The sequence below is a fragment of the Artemia sp. Qi Xiang Cuo genome, chromosome 5 (assembly GCF_049724085.1).
Source record: "Artemia sp. Qi Xiang Cuo chromosome 5, ASM4972408v1, whole genome shotgun sequence".
Taxonomy (NCBI): domain Eukaryota; kingdom Metazoa; phylum Arthropoda; class Branchiopoda; order Anostraca; family Artemiidae; genus Artemia; species Artemia sp. Qi Xiang Cuo.
Genome location: NC_142798.1, coordinates 3,027,562 through 3,041,647, shown reverse-complemented (window position 1 = coordinate 3,041,647; position 14,086 = coordinate 3,027,562). Strand labels below are relative to the sequence as shown.

General features: G+C 36.2%; 1 protein-coding gene across 34 annotated transcripts in view; it reads left to right on the top strand.

Annotated features, from left to right (window-relative positions):
* The window catches only part of slo (calcium-activated potassium channel slo), a 382,388-nt gene that overhangs the window by 32,395 nt on the left and 335,907 nt on the right, over nucleotides 1-14,086 (top strand). The window lies entirely within an intron of this gene.

The following is a 14,086-nucleotide window of genomic DNA, read 5'->3' as shown; positions in this document are numbered from 1 at the left end:
TACTATCCTACTAGACTTTTCCATACCATAACATCAAGCTGCCGCAATGTGAAATGCTATGAGGGGCTTGAGTAACCTCGACACTGCTTAAACTACGGAAATATCTTCTCCGTAAGTGTACATAAAGGAATGTTAAGTCTTAACAAAATCAAGTAGTTAAATACTTGAATTAAAATCAAGTAGTTGCGGGCATGCATCAAGCCATTGCTAATCAGAAACAACGCTATAACGTTGCCTATAATAAAGATCATACAGCTCCAATACTTTATTATTATTTATGTATTTTTTTTCCCAGATGCACTTCAAATAGATACGGTCGTCGTATAAGATTTAAAGAGAAATCATTCGATTGGAAATCGAGAGTTCTAGTGCCCTTTTTAAGAGTCAAAAGTAATAGGAGGGCAACTAGCCCCCCTTCACGCCCTTTTCCCCCAAATACATCCGATAAAAATTTTGAAGTTGCCGATATGTTAAAGATAGTTCTAAGATCATAAAACAAAAACTCTGGGGTCGACACAAGCCCCCAGGGCCCAGGGGCAGGCGTTGTAAGTTATTCCTTGGGGGTGCATATGGTTTTATGAAAGGGATGCTCGTATAAACTTCAGATAGGGCTCATTTGGTTGGAACGTGAAAGTTCTAGTTCACTTTTTAAGAATCAAAAGATATCGGACGGTAACTAGCTCCCCCCCCCCCCTCCATGCCCTTTTTTCCCCAAATGCATCAAATAAAAATTTTAGATGCTCCATTTTGTTAAAAATAGCTTAAAGGCTAGATAAAAAACGTTGGTGTAGACACAGCTCCCTTAGTGCCCGGGGGCAGGCTTTATAAGGTAAGTCCTGGGGGCATATATGGTTCTTATGGAAGGGATGCCCGTATATACTTCAGAGAGGGCTAATTTGTAAGAGCTTTTGTTCACTTTTCAAGAGTAAAAAAACATCGGAGGGCAACTACCCCCCCACCCCCTCCAATCACTTTTATCCCAAATGCATCAGGTAAAATTTTGAGATAGCTATTTTGTTAAAAATAGTTAAAAGATCCGATGAAAAAAAAACTCTAGTATCGATACAACCCCCCAGGGCCCGGGGGAAGTCATTGTAAGTTATGCCCTGGGGGTATATATGGATTTTATGGGAGGGATAAGTTCAGAGAGGGCTCATTTGATTGGAAATTCAAAGTTCTAGTTCAATTTGTGAGAATACAAAGATATCCAAAGGCAACTTACCCCCAGTCCCCCACGTCCTTTGTCCCCAAACCCAAGTAGAAGGGCCTTATTGACTCCGAACGGGACTCCTTATATGGGCATAGAGTCATTAGGGAGAACACGTGGTTAATGGGGTCAATGACCTAAAAATCAAAGTGAGTCAACAACAACAACATCGACCTTGACATTCGCTGAGAGCGTGCACTTACAACAACAACAACATCGACCTTGGAACACCTGTGCTGTCGACCTCAATTCACCTATCGTGAATCAATAATTCCCCTTAGAAACAACAGATTAATTCCCCTTTCTTGACAGATCAATCAACCAATGACATCATCTGTCAGACTTTAAAAATTTTCGCATAGAAACGATTCTCCCGGAATAGATCCAAGTCATTAATGTCTTTGCCTCGGAAACAACTCTTTTGGTCGAACTCCAAAGGATATTAATAAGCAAAGGCCATGGAAACAATTCTCCAAGAAACATCTTAGCGATGAATTGTTTTAGCGCGGGAATCAGGTTTCTTATTAATTTGAAATGCATTAGCGCAGAGATGCCAAAAACAAAAGGAACACGCTGAAATTACGTTTAGGGATTATTTGGGCGAAACCGTTTTAGACAGGCTATGGAACTATTTCGGCGAAACAGTTAGAGACATTTTGAAAGGAGATTTTAGGGAAGGTTTTAGAAGAGAATTTGAGGGTGAAACTCTGTGGTCGTTATAATACACAAGTTCCATTTGAACAGTGTTGTGACGTCCTCTACCCCAACCCCAAAGGGTTCCGATACCCCACCCCAACCCCGAAGGAAGCCCCCGGTACTCAAAGGTCCCCCAAGCTCCCAAAGAGCTCCAGCCCCCCAAACGCCCTCCTCAGACCCTCAAAGGCCCTCCTCTGGTCCCCAACTGCCCCCCCGGACCCCCAAAGGCCCTCCCTGTGCCCCAGAGGCCCTCCCTGTGCCCCAAAGGCCCTCCCCCAGCCCCCAAAGGTCCCCCGGACCAGAGAAGCGCCACCGGGATGCGCCGTAGGCCAGGAAAGCGCCGCAGGATGTGCCGCAGAGATGCGCCGCGGGTCAGAAAAGCGCCGCAGGGAAATGCGCCACAGGGAGGCACCGCAGGAAAGTGCCGCAGGATGCGCCGCAGGGATACGCCACAAAAAAAAATTAAACTAGAAAGTAAAAAGTTCGAAAGAATATCCCCCAAACGCCCTCCTCAGACACTCACAGGCACGCCCCTGGCCCGCAAAGGTTCCCCTGATTCCCACAGGCCCAACCGGCCCCCAATGGACCCCCGGGCCCCCCAAGGTCCACCCCCGGTCCCCAAAGGTCCACAGGGCTCCCAAAGGCACACCCCCGGTCCACAAAGGTCCCCGGACCCCCAAACGCCCTCCCCCGGTCCCCATACATGCACACAAAAACTTACACACACACAAAAACTTACACACACACACGAAAACTTACACACACACACACGAAAACTTACACACACACACACGAAAACTTACACACACACGTCAAAACTTACACACACACACACACAAACAATTACACACACAAACACAAACAAACACTTAAACATGCAAACTAAAACTTAAATGCACACAAAAACTTAAATTAACAAAAAAAATTACACACACACACACACAAAACTTACACACACACACACACACACACGAAAAAACACAAACAAACGCCAAAACTTTCACACACACAAAAACTTACACAAACACAAAAACTTACACACACGCACAAAAACTTACACACACACAAACTTACACACACACACACACGAAAACTTACACACACACACACACAAAAAATACACACACACACACACACCAAAACACACACACACACGCCAAAACTATCACACACACAAAAACTAACACACACACAAAAACTTACACACACGCACAAAAACTTACACACACACACAAAAACTTACACACACGAAAACTTACACACACACGCCAAAAATTACACACACACACAAAAACTTACACACACACACACACACACACACACAAAAACTTACACTCGCACACGAAAAATTAAAAGTACAAAAAAAATTATACACACACACACACACAAAAAACTTACACACACAAAAACATACACACACACACACACACACACACAAACATACACACACACACAAAAAACATACATCCACACACAAAAGATTATACACACAAAAACTAACACACACACACAAAAAAACTTAGACCCACACGCAAAAACTTACATTCACACAAAAACTTACATGGACACAAAAACTTACGCACACACTCAAACTTACAAACACGCAAAAAAACTTACACATACACGCAAAAACTTACACACACACACGCATTAAAACTAACACACACACGCCAAAACATACAAACACACACGCAAAAACTTACACACACACACACACACACAAAAACTTACACACACACACACACACACACAAAAAAAAACATACACATGCACGCTAAAACTAACATGCACGCGCAAACTAACATGCACACAAAAACTTACACACACACACACACACAAACTTACACACACACACACAATAAAAAAAACACACACACCCAAAAAAATACACAAACACCAAAAATTACACACACACACACACACATACACACAAAAAATTACATATGAACACAAAAAAAACTCACACACACACGCAAAAAAACAAACACACATACACACACACACACACAAAACTTACACACACACACACGAAAACTCACACACACACGCAAAAACTTACACACACACAAAAACATACACACACACACACACACACACAAAAACTTACACATGAACACAAAAAAAACTCACACACACACGCACAAAAACTTACACACACACACACACATACAAAACTTACACACACACACACGAAAACTTACACACACACGTCAAAACTTACACACACAAAAACTTACACACACACACACACAAAATTACACATTAACAATAAAAATTACATTAACACAAAAAATTACATCAAAACAAAAACTTACACAAAAACAAAACAACACAAAAATTACACACACAAAAACAAGAAAACTCACAAACACACGCCAAAAATTACACACACACAAAAACTTACACACACACACACACACACACACACAAAAACTTACACACACACACACACACAAAACTTACACGCACACACACACACGAAACTTACACGCACACACACGAAAACTTACACACACACGCCAAAACTTACAAACACAAAAACTTAAACAAACACACAAAAAAACATACACACACAAACAAAAAACTCACACCCACTCACAAAAGCTTACACACATAAAAACTTACACGCACACACAAAAACTTACACCCACACGCAAAAACTTACATGCACACAAAAACTTACATGCACGCAAAAACTTACTAAATATGAGCCATTCTGTTGCAAAAACACACAAAAGTTAGAAAAAATGCAAAATGTTCCTTTTCTATCTCTGCATAATTGCTAAAAATTTAAATTTCATACAGCTCTTCAACTATCTAAAGGGTAAATTTTTTAAATATGAACCATTCTATTGCGTAAACACTCAAAAGTTTGAAAAAATACAAAACGTTCCTTTATTAACTCTGCAATACGGCTAAAAATGAAGAACTCATACACATTTTGAACTAGCTAAGTGTAAGTGTTTTAAATATGAGCCATTCTGTTGCGAAAACACACAAAAGTTAGAAAAAATACAAAATAATCCTTTATTAACTCTGCACAAGGACTAAAAATGAATAATTCATACACATTTTCAACGAGCTAAGGGTAAGTGTTTTAAATATGAGCCATTCTGTTGCTTAAACACAAAAAATTCAGAAAAAATGCATAATGATAATTTAGTTCATATTCAATACGTCTAATAATTTATAATTAATAATCATCTTCAACTATCTAAAGGGTAAATATTTTAAATATGAGCCATTCTATTGCGAAAACACACAAAAGTTCGAAAAAATGCAAAATGTTCCTTTATTACCTCTGCAATACGACTAAAAATGAAGAATTCATACACATTTTCAACTAGCTAAGGGTAAGAGTTTTAAATATGAGCCATTCTGTTGAGAAAACACACAAAAGAAATAAAAAATAAAACATCTAAATTAAATCCATCTTCAATACGGCTAAAAATGAAGAATTCATACACATTTTCAACTAGCTAAGGGTAAGTGTTTTAAATATGAGCCATTCTGTTGCGAAAACACACAAAAGTTAGAAAAAATACAAAATATTCCTTTATTACCTCTGCAAAACGGCTAAAAATGAAGAATTCATACACATTTTCAACTAGCTAAGGGTAAGTGTTTTAAATATGAGCCATTCTATTGCGAAAACACACAAAAGTTAGAAAAAATGCAAAATCATCCTTTTTTACCTCTGCAATACGGCTAAAAATGAAAAATTCATACACATTTTCAACTAGCTAAGGGTAAGTGTTTTAAATATGAGCCATTCTGTTGCGAAAACACACAAAAGTTAGAAAAAATACAAAATAATCCTTTATTACCTCTGCAATACGGCTAAAAATGAAGAATTCATACACATTTTCAACTAGCTAAGGGTAAGTGTTTTAAATATGAGCCATTCGGTTGCGAAAACACACAAAAGTTAGACAAAATACAAAATAGTCCTTTATTACCTCTGCAAAATGGCTAAAAATGAAGAATTCATACACATTTTCAACTAGCTAAGGGTAAGTGTTTTAAATATGAACCATTATGCTGCGAAAACACACAAAAGTTAGAAAAAATACAAAATATTCCTTTATTAACTCTGAAATACAGATAAAAATGAAGAATTCATACACATTTTCAACTAGCTAAGGGTAAATGTTTTAAATATGAGCCATTCTATTGCGAAAACACACAAAAGTTAGAAAAAATGCAAAATATTCCTTTATAACCTCTGCAATACGGCTAAAAATGAAGAATTCATACACATTTTCAACTAGCTAAGGGTAAGTGTTTTAAATATGAGCCATTCTGTTGCGAAAACACACAAAAGTTAGAAAAAATACAAAATATTCCTTTATTACCTCTGCAAAACGGCTAAAAATGAAGAATTCATACACATTTTCAACTAGCTAAGGGTAAGTGTTTTAAATATGAGCCATTCTGTTGCGAAAACACACAAAAGTTACAAAAATACAAAATATTCCTTTATTACCTCTGCAATACGGATAAAAATTAAGAATTCATACACATTTTCAAATAGCTAATTGTAAGTTTTTTAAATCTTTTCCTTTCTGTTGCGAAAACAAACAAAAGTTAGAAAAATTACAAAATATTCATTTATTACCTCTGCAAAATGGCTAAAAATGAAGAATTCATACACATTTTCAGTACCAAGTCCTGACCCCCTAATTGAAGGATATGAATTAGAACCATGGGAACGTAATTTCGTCGTATTTTGTTTATTTTCGTTAGAAAAAACACTGAAAAACCATATTAAGAGCTATATTTATGAGACTTTCAATGAAAATTCATTTTTCATACCAAGTCCTGACCACCCTAATTGAAGGATATGAATTAGAACCATGGGTACGTAATTTCATCGTATTTTTCATTTCCCACAAGAGGACACTTTTCGAGTAAAAGTAAAGAGCTACCAGACTAAACCATAGATATGATGAAATAATAACGAATAATTGTTCAAACTTAAAATTTCTGTATTACGGGAATAATTTATTTTCGAACCCTTATATCTACCAAAGGTACAATACCTAAGTTAAACTAAGAGGTTTCAATTTCAGGAAAAAATTGTCATATTTTGCTTATTATCGTTGGAAAACACATTGAAAAGACATATTATTGAACTCACATCAAACTTTGCCGGGCTTGCATTTGAAGAACCTTCCATTATTTTCTATTTTGTCCTCTATTTCAGCATGTAATGACTTTTAAAGCTTTTCAAAGCTCTTAAATATACTTACCTAACGGTTATTTATTTACGAAATCATGCAAACTGTTGATTTAGAACAATAATTACCTTTCTATATATCGATTAACACTCACTAGAATTGCCACTTTTCACTTGCGGAGACTGGTTTCAAAACAACACTTCTTACATTGCATAGACTAAATGTGTCAAACGAGACATCTTCAATGCAGATTAATTAATTGTTTCGTTCGATTTTGTTTTGGACATAGGAGATCATCAATGGGAAGTGAGAATTTATGTAAAACTATCAAAGATTGATCAACTCTATGATTTCATACTTCTGGTATAATCAGAAAGAAAAAAGAAGAAAAATTGATAAAAGATATTTTGAAATATGCCCCAAAATCAGAGCTATTACAACTTAAATGACGCGAGGGGAGGGGAATCAGGTTTAAGAATATCCTGGATATATCATTTTATATTTTCTAAGTACTCCCAGAAGGACTCGTCACAGAAACATTGAAAAGAACTCACGTAATTGGGATTTAAAGTGAATAGAAATAATTTTAATGGAGGGGGGTGAGAAAATTTCTAGGACCGTATCTTCAATATGTTTAAATATTTACCTACGTATGTATCGCTTAGGTTAGATTAGATTAGGTTAGAGAGAGGCAAAAAGTTATGTGTATGGTTAGGCTAGGTTAGATTAAGTTAGGTTAGGTTAATTTAGGGTAGACTAGCTTAGCCTACGTACGAGAAAGAAAAGTTCTTAGGTGTGGAGCTCCCCCACCGCCTCAACCATCGCTCTTGAAATCCCTTGAATTAGGTTAGAGACAGACAAAAAGTTAGGTGTATGGTTAGGTTAGGATAGATTATGTTAGGTTAGGTTAATTTAGGTTAGACTAGCTTTGACTACGTAGCCCCCCCTCCCCCACCGCCTCAACCATCTCTCTTGAAATCCATTGAATTAGGGTAGAGACAGACAAAAAGTTAGGTGTATGGGTAGGTTAGATTATGTTAGGTTAGGCTAATTAACGGCAGCCTCTTTTGTTAAGGTTTTTTATTTTGGGGGGCCCCGCCCCCTCAACAAAAAGTTAGGTGTATGGTTAGGTTAGGTTAGATTATGTTAGGTTAGGTTAATTTAGGTTAGACTAGCTTAGCCTCCGTACGGCCCCCCCCACCCCCCGGGGGCCACGGGGACTGAAAGCCTACCATGGGTGGGCCCCCCACCACCCAGGTTAGGTTACCTAACCTTTCCAGGTGACCCCCCCCCCCACCCTGGGGCCACGGGACCGAAAGCCTGACACGGGTAGTACCCTCACCACCAAGGTCAGGTTAGGTTAGATTAGGTTAAGTTACCTAACATTTATAGGTTAACTTACATCATGTTAAGTGGCGCGCAACTTAACCTGATGTAAGTTAACCTAGAAATGTTAGGTAACTTAACCTAATCTAACCTAAACTGACCTTGGTGGTGAGGGTCCTATCCCGTGTCAGGCTTTCTGCCCCGGGGCCCCGGGGTTGGGGGGGGGGGGGGTCCCGTTGACATGTTAGGTACCCAAACCTTGGTGGTGGGGGTCCCACCCGTGGGAGGCTGCCCGGCCCCGTGGCCCACGGGGGTGGGGGGGGCGTACGGAGGCGAAGCTAGTCTAACCTAAATTACCCTAACCTAACAGAATTGACCCTACCCGCCTCATACCTATAATTTTTGGTTGAGGGGGGCGGGAGCCCCCCCAAACGACAAAACCTTTACACACGAGGCTGCCGTTAATTAGCCTAACCTAACATACTCTAACCAAACCAAACACCTAACTTTTTGTCTGTCTCTAACCTAATTAAAGGGATATCAAGAGCGATGGTTGAGGCGGTGTGGGAGGGGGCTACGGAGGCTAAGCTAGTCTAACCTAAATTAACCTAACCTAACATAATCTAACCTAACCTAACCATACACCTAACTTTTTGTCTGTCTCTAACCTAATTCAAGGTATTTCAAGAGCGATGGTTGAGGCGGTGGGGGAGGGGGGGGGCTACGTAGGCTAAGCTAGTCTAACCTAAATTAACCTAATCTAACATAATCTATCCTAACCTAACCATACACCTAACTTTTTGTCTGTCTCTAACTTAATTCAATGGATTTCAAGAGTGATGGTTGTGTTGATGGGGGAGCTCCAAAACTAAGATCTGTTCTTTCTCGCACTTAGGATAAGTTAGTCTACCCTCAATTAACCTAACAAAATCTAATCTAGCCTAACCATACAGATAGCTTTTTGTCTGTCTCTAACCTAATCTAATCTAACCTAAGTGATGTATACGTAAGGAAATATTTAAATATGTTGAAAATACGTTTCTAGAAATTTTCACGCCCCCTCCTGTGAATTGAGAGCTAGTCACTTTAATTCCCAATCAAATGAGTCCTTTTCAATGTTTCCGTGACGAGTACTTCTGTGAGTACTTAGAAAATGTAAAATGATATCTCCAGGAAATTCTTAAACCTGGTTCCCCCTCCCCTCGTGTCATTTAAGTTGTAATAGCTCTGATTTTGGCGCATATTTCAAAATATCTTTTATATCAATTTTTCTTCTTTTTTCTTTCTGATTATACCAGAAGTGTGAAATCATAGAGTTGATCAATCTTTGATAGTTTTACAGAAATTCTCACTTCCGATTGATGTTCTCCTATGTCCAAAACAAAATTAAACGTAACAATTAATTAATCTGCATTGAAGATGTCTCGTTTGACACAATTAGTCTATGCGATGTAAGAAGTATTGTTTTGAAACCATTCTCCGCGAGTGAAAAGTGGCAATTATAGTGAGTGTTAATTGATATATAGAAAGGTAATTATTGTTCTAAATCAACAGTTTGCACGATTTCGTAAATAAATAACCGTTAGGTTAGTATATTTAAGAGCATTGAAAAGCTTTAAAAGTCAGTATATGCTGAAATAGAGGACAAGATAGAAAATAATGGAAGATTCTTCAAATGCAAGCCCGGCAATGTTTGATGTGAGTTAATTAATATGTCTTTTCCGTGTTTTTTCTAACAATAATAAGCAAAATATGACAATTTTTTCCTGACATTGAAAGCTCTTAGTTAAACTAAGGAATTGAACCTTTGGTATATATAATGGTTCGAAAATAAACTATTCCCGTAATACAGAAACTTTAAGTTTGAACAATTATTCGTTATTATTTCATCATATCTTTGGTTTAGTCTGGTAGCTCTTTACTTTTACTCGAAAAGCGTCCTCTTGTGGGAAATGCAAAATACGATGAAAATAGGCTCCCATGGTTCTAATTCATATCCTTCAATTAGGGGGGTCAGGACTTGGTATGAAAAAGGAATTTTCAGTGAAAGACTCATAAATATAGCTATTAATATGTTTTTTCAGTGTTTTTACTAGCGAATATAAGCAAAATACGATGAAATTACGTTCCCATGGTTCTAAGTCATATCCTTCAATTAGGGGGGTCAGGACTTGGTACTGAAAATGTGTATAAATTCTTCATTTTTAGCCATTTTGCAGAGGTAATAAAGGAATACTTTGTATTTTGTCTAACTTTTGTGTGTTTTCGTAACAGAATGGCTCAAATTTAAAACACTTAACCTTAGCTAGTTGAAAATGTGTATGAATTCTTCATTTTTAGCCGTTTTGCAGAGGTAATAAAGGATTATTTTGTATTTTTTTAACTTTTGTGTGTTTACGCAATAGTATGGCTCATATTTAAAACATTTACCCTTAGCTAGTTGAAAATGTGTATGAATTCTTCATTTTTAGCCGTTTTGCAGAGTTAATAAAGGAATATTTTGTATTTTTTCTAACTTTTGTGTGTTTTCGCAACAGAATGGCTCATATTTAAAACACCTACCCTTAGCTAGTTGAAAATGTGTATGAATTATTCATTTTTACAAGAATTGCAGAGGTAAAAAAGGAAAATTTTGTATATATTATATCTGTTTTGTGTTTTCTAAACAGAATGGCTCATATTTAAAACACTTACCCTTAGCTAGTTGAAAATGTGTAGGAATTCTTCATTTTTAGCCGTTTTGCAGATGTAATAAAGGAATATTTTGTATTTTTTCTAAATTTTGTGTGTTTTCGCAACCGAAGGGCTCATATTTAAAACACTAACCCTTAGCTAGTTGAAAATGTGTATGAATTCTTCATTTTTAGCCGTTTTGCAGAGGTAATAAAGGAATATTTTGTATTTTTTCTAACTTTTGTGTGTTTTCGCAACAGAATGGCTCATATGTCAAACACTCACCCTGAGCTAGTTGATAATGTGTCTGAATTCTTCATCTTTAGCCGTTTTGCAGAGGTAATTAAGGAATATTTTGTATTTTTTCTAACTTTTGTGTGTTTTCGCAATAGAATGGCTCATATTTAAAACACTTACCCTTAGCTAGTTGAAAATGTGTATGAATTCTTCATTTTTAGCCTTTTTGCAGAGGTAATAAAGGAACATTTTGCATTTTTTCTAACTTTTGTGTGTTTTCGCAACAGAATGGCTCATATTTAAAACACTTACCCTTAGCGAGATGAAAATGTGTTTTAAATCTTCATTTTTACCCTTATTGAAGATTTATTTAAGGTATATTTTTTTTGTTTTCTTACATTTGTTTGTTTTAGCAACAGAATGGCTCATATTTAAACAATTGACCCTTAGAGTTTTTTTAATTGTTATTAATACGAAATAAATATCAGTTTTTATTTTGTAAATAAGTAAAATTTGGCTTTATTTCTAACTTTTGTGTGTTTACGCAATATTAAGGCAAATTAATGTTACATTTAAAATTAGCTATAAGTAATTTTGAATTAATAATAAATTTTATTACTTATTTCATTGTTAAACTTTTAACATTTTGCATATCTTCAAACTTTTGTGTGGTTTCGCAATAGAATGGCTCATATTTAAAACACTTACCCTTAGCTAGTTGAAAATGTGTATGAATTCTTAATTTTTAGCCGTTTTGCAGAGGTAATAAAGGATTATTTTGTATTTTTTCTAACTTTTGTGTGTTTTCGCAACAGAATGGCTCATATTTAAAACACTTACCCTTAGCTAGTTCAAAAAGTGTATGAGTTCTTCATTATTAGCCGTATTGCAGAGGTATTAAAGGAATATTTTGCATTTTATCAAACATTTGAGAGATTACTAAATATAAAGTCTCAAATATAAAAAATTAAACCTTTAGAACCATGACGTAGTTACTGAATAATAAGAATAAACAATTCAAGAATTGGACATACATGAACATTTTGTATTTTTTCTAACTTTTGTGTGTTTTCGCAACAGAATGGCTCATATTTAGTAAGTTTTTGCGTGCATGTAAGTTTTTGTGTGCATGTAAGTTTTTGCGTGTGGGTGTAAGTTTTTGTGTGTGCGTGTAAGTTTTTGTGTGTCTAAGCTTTTGTGTGTGGGTGTAATTTTTTTGTGTGTGTGTGTATGTTTGTTTGTGTGTGTGTGTGTTTGTAAGTTTTTTTTTGTGTTAGTTTTTTGTGTGTGTGTGTGTGTGTGTAAGTTTGTGTGTGTGTGTGTGTGTGTAATTTTTTGTGTGTGTAATTTTTGGTGTGTGTGTATGTTTTCGTGTGTGTGCGTGTATGTTTTGTGTGTGTGTGTGAGTGTTAGTTTTGTGTGTGTGTGTGTTTGTAAGTTTTTGTGTGTGTGTGTGTGTGTGTGTGTGTGTAAGTTTTTGTGTGTGTTTTATTTTTGTAGTGTGTGTGTTTGTTATAGTGTTTTTGTTTGTTTTATTTTTGTGTGTGTGTGTGTGTGTGTAAGTTTTTGTGTGCATGTAAGTTTTTGTGTGAATGTAAGTTTTCGTTTGAATGTGTAAGTTTTTGTGTGTGTGAGTGTGTGTAAGTTTTTTTGTGTGTAATTTTTGACGTGTGTGTGTAAGTTTTAGTGTGTGTGTGTGTAAGTTTTGTATTTGTGTGTGTGTTTGTAATTTTTTGTGAGTGTGTGTGTGAGTTTTTTTTGTGTTAATGTTTTAGTTTTTTTGTGTGTGTGTGTGTGTGTGTGTATGTTTTTTTGTGTGTGTATGTTTTGGAGTGTGTGTGTGTTTTTTGGTGTGTGTGTGTGTTATTTTTGTGTGTGTGTGTGTGTGTTTGTAAGTTTTTTTGAGTGTGTTTGTGAGTTTTTTTTGTTTTCTTTTGTAATTTTTTGTGTTTGTGTGTGTGTTTTTTTTTTTGTTAATTTTTTTGTGTGTGTGTAATTTTTGGAGTGTGTGTGTGAGTGTTCGTGTGTGTGTGTGTGTAATTTTTGTGTGTGTTTGTGTGTGTAAGTTTTTGTGTGCATGTAATTTTTTGTGTGCATGTAAGTTTTAGTGTGAATGTGTAAGTTTTTTTTTTTGTGTGTGTGTGTGTGTTTTAGTTTTTGTGTGTGTGTGTGTGTGTAAGTTTTGGCGTGTGTGTGTGTAAGTTTTGGCGTGTGTGTGTAAGTTTTCATGCGTGTGTGTGTGTAAGTTTTTGAGTGTCTGTGTAAGTTTTTGTGCGTGTTTGTAAGTTTTTGTGTGTGTGTAAGTTTTTGTGTGAATGTAAGTTTTTGTGTTAATGTAAGTTTTTGAGTGTGGGTCGTTGTTTTTTTGTGTGTGTGTGTTATTTTTTTTTTTTATTTTCTTTTTTGTTTTGTTGTATTTTTTGTTTTTTTGTGTGTTTGTTTGTGTGTGTGTGTGTGTGTGTGTAAGTTTTTGTGTGTGTAAGTTTTTTGTGTGTGTGTGTGTGTATAAGTTTGTGTGTGCATGTAAGTTTTCGTGTGCGAGTGTAAGTTTTTGTGTGTGTGTGTGTGTGTGTGTGTGTAAGTTTTTGTGTGTGTGTGTGTAAGTTTTTACGTGTGTTTGTTAGTTTTCGTGTGTGTAAGTTTTTGTGTGTGTGTGTGTAAGTTTTGGGCGTGTGTGTTAGTGTGTGTGTGCGTGTTAGTTTTTGTGTGTGTGTAAGTTTTGGCGTGTGTTTGTTTGTGTTCGTGTTTGTTTGTGTGTGTGTTATAT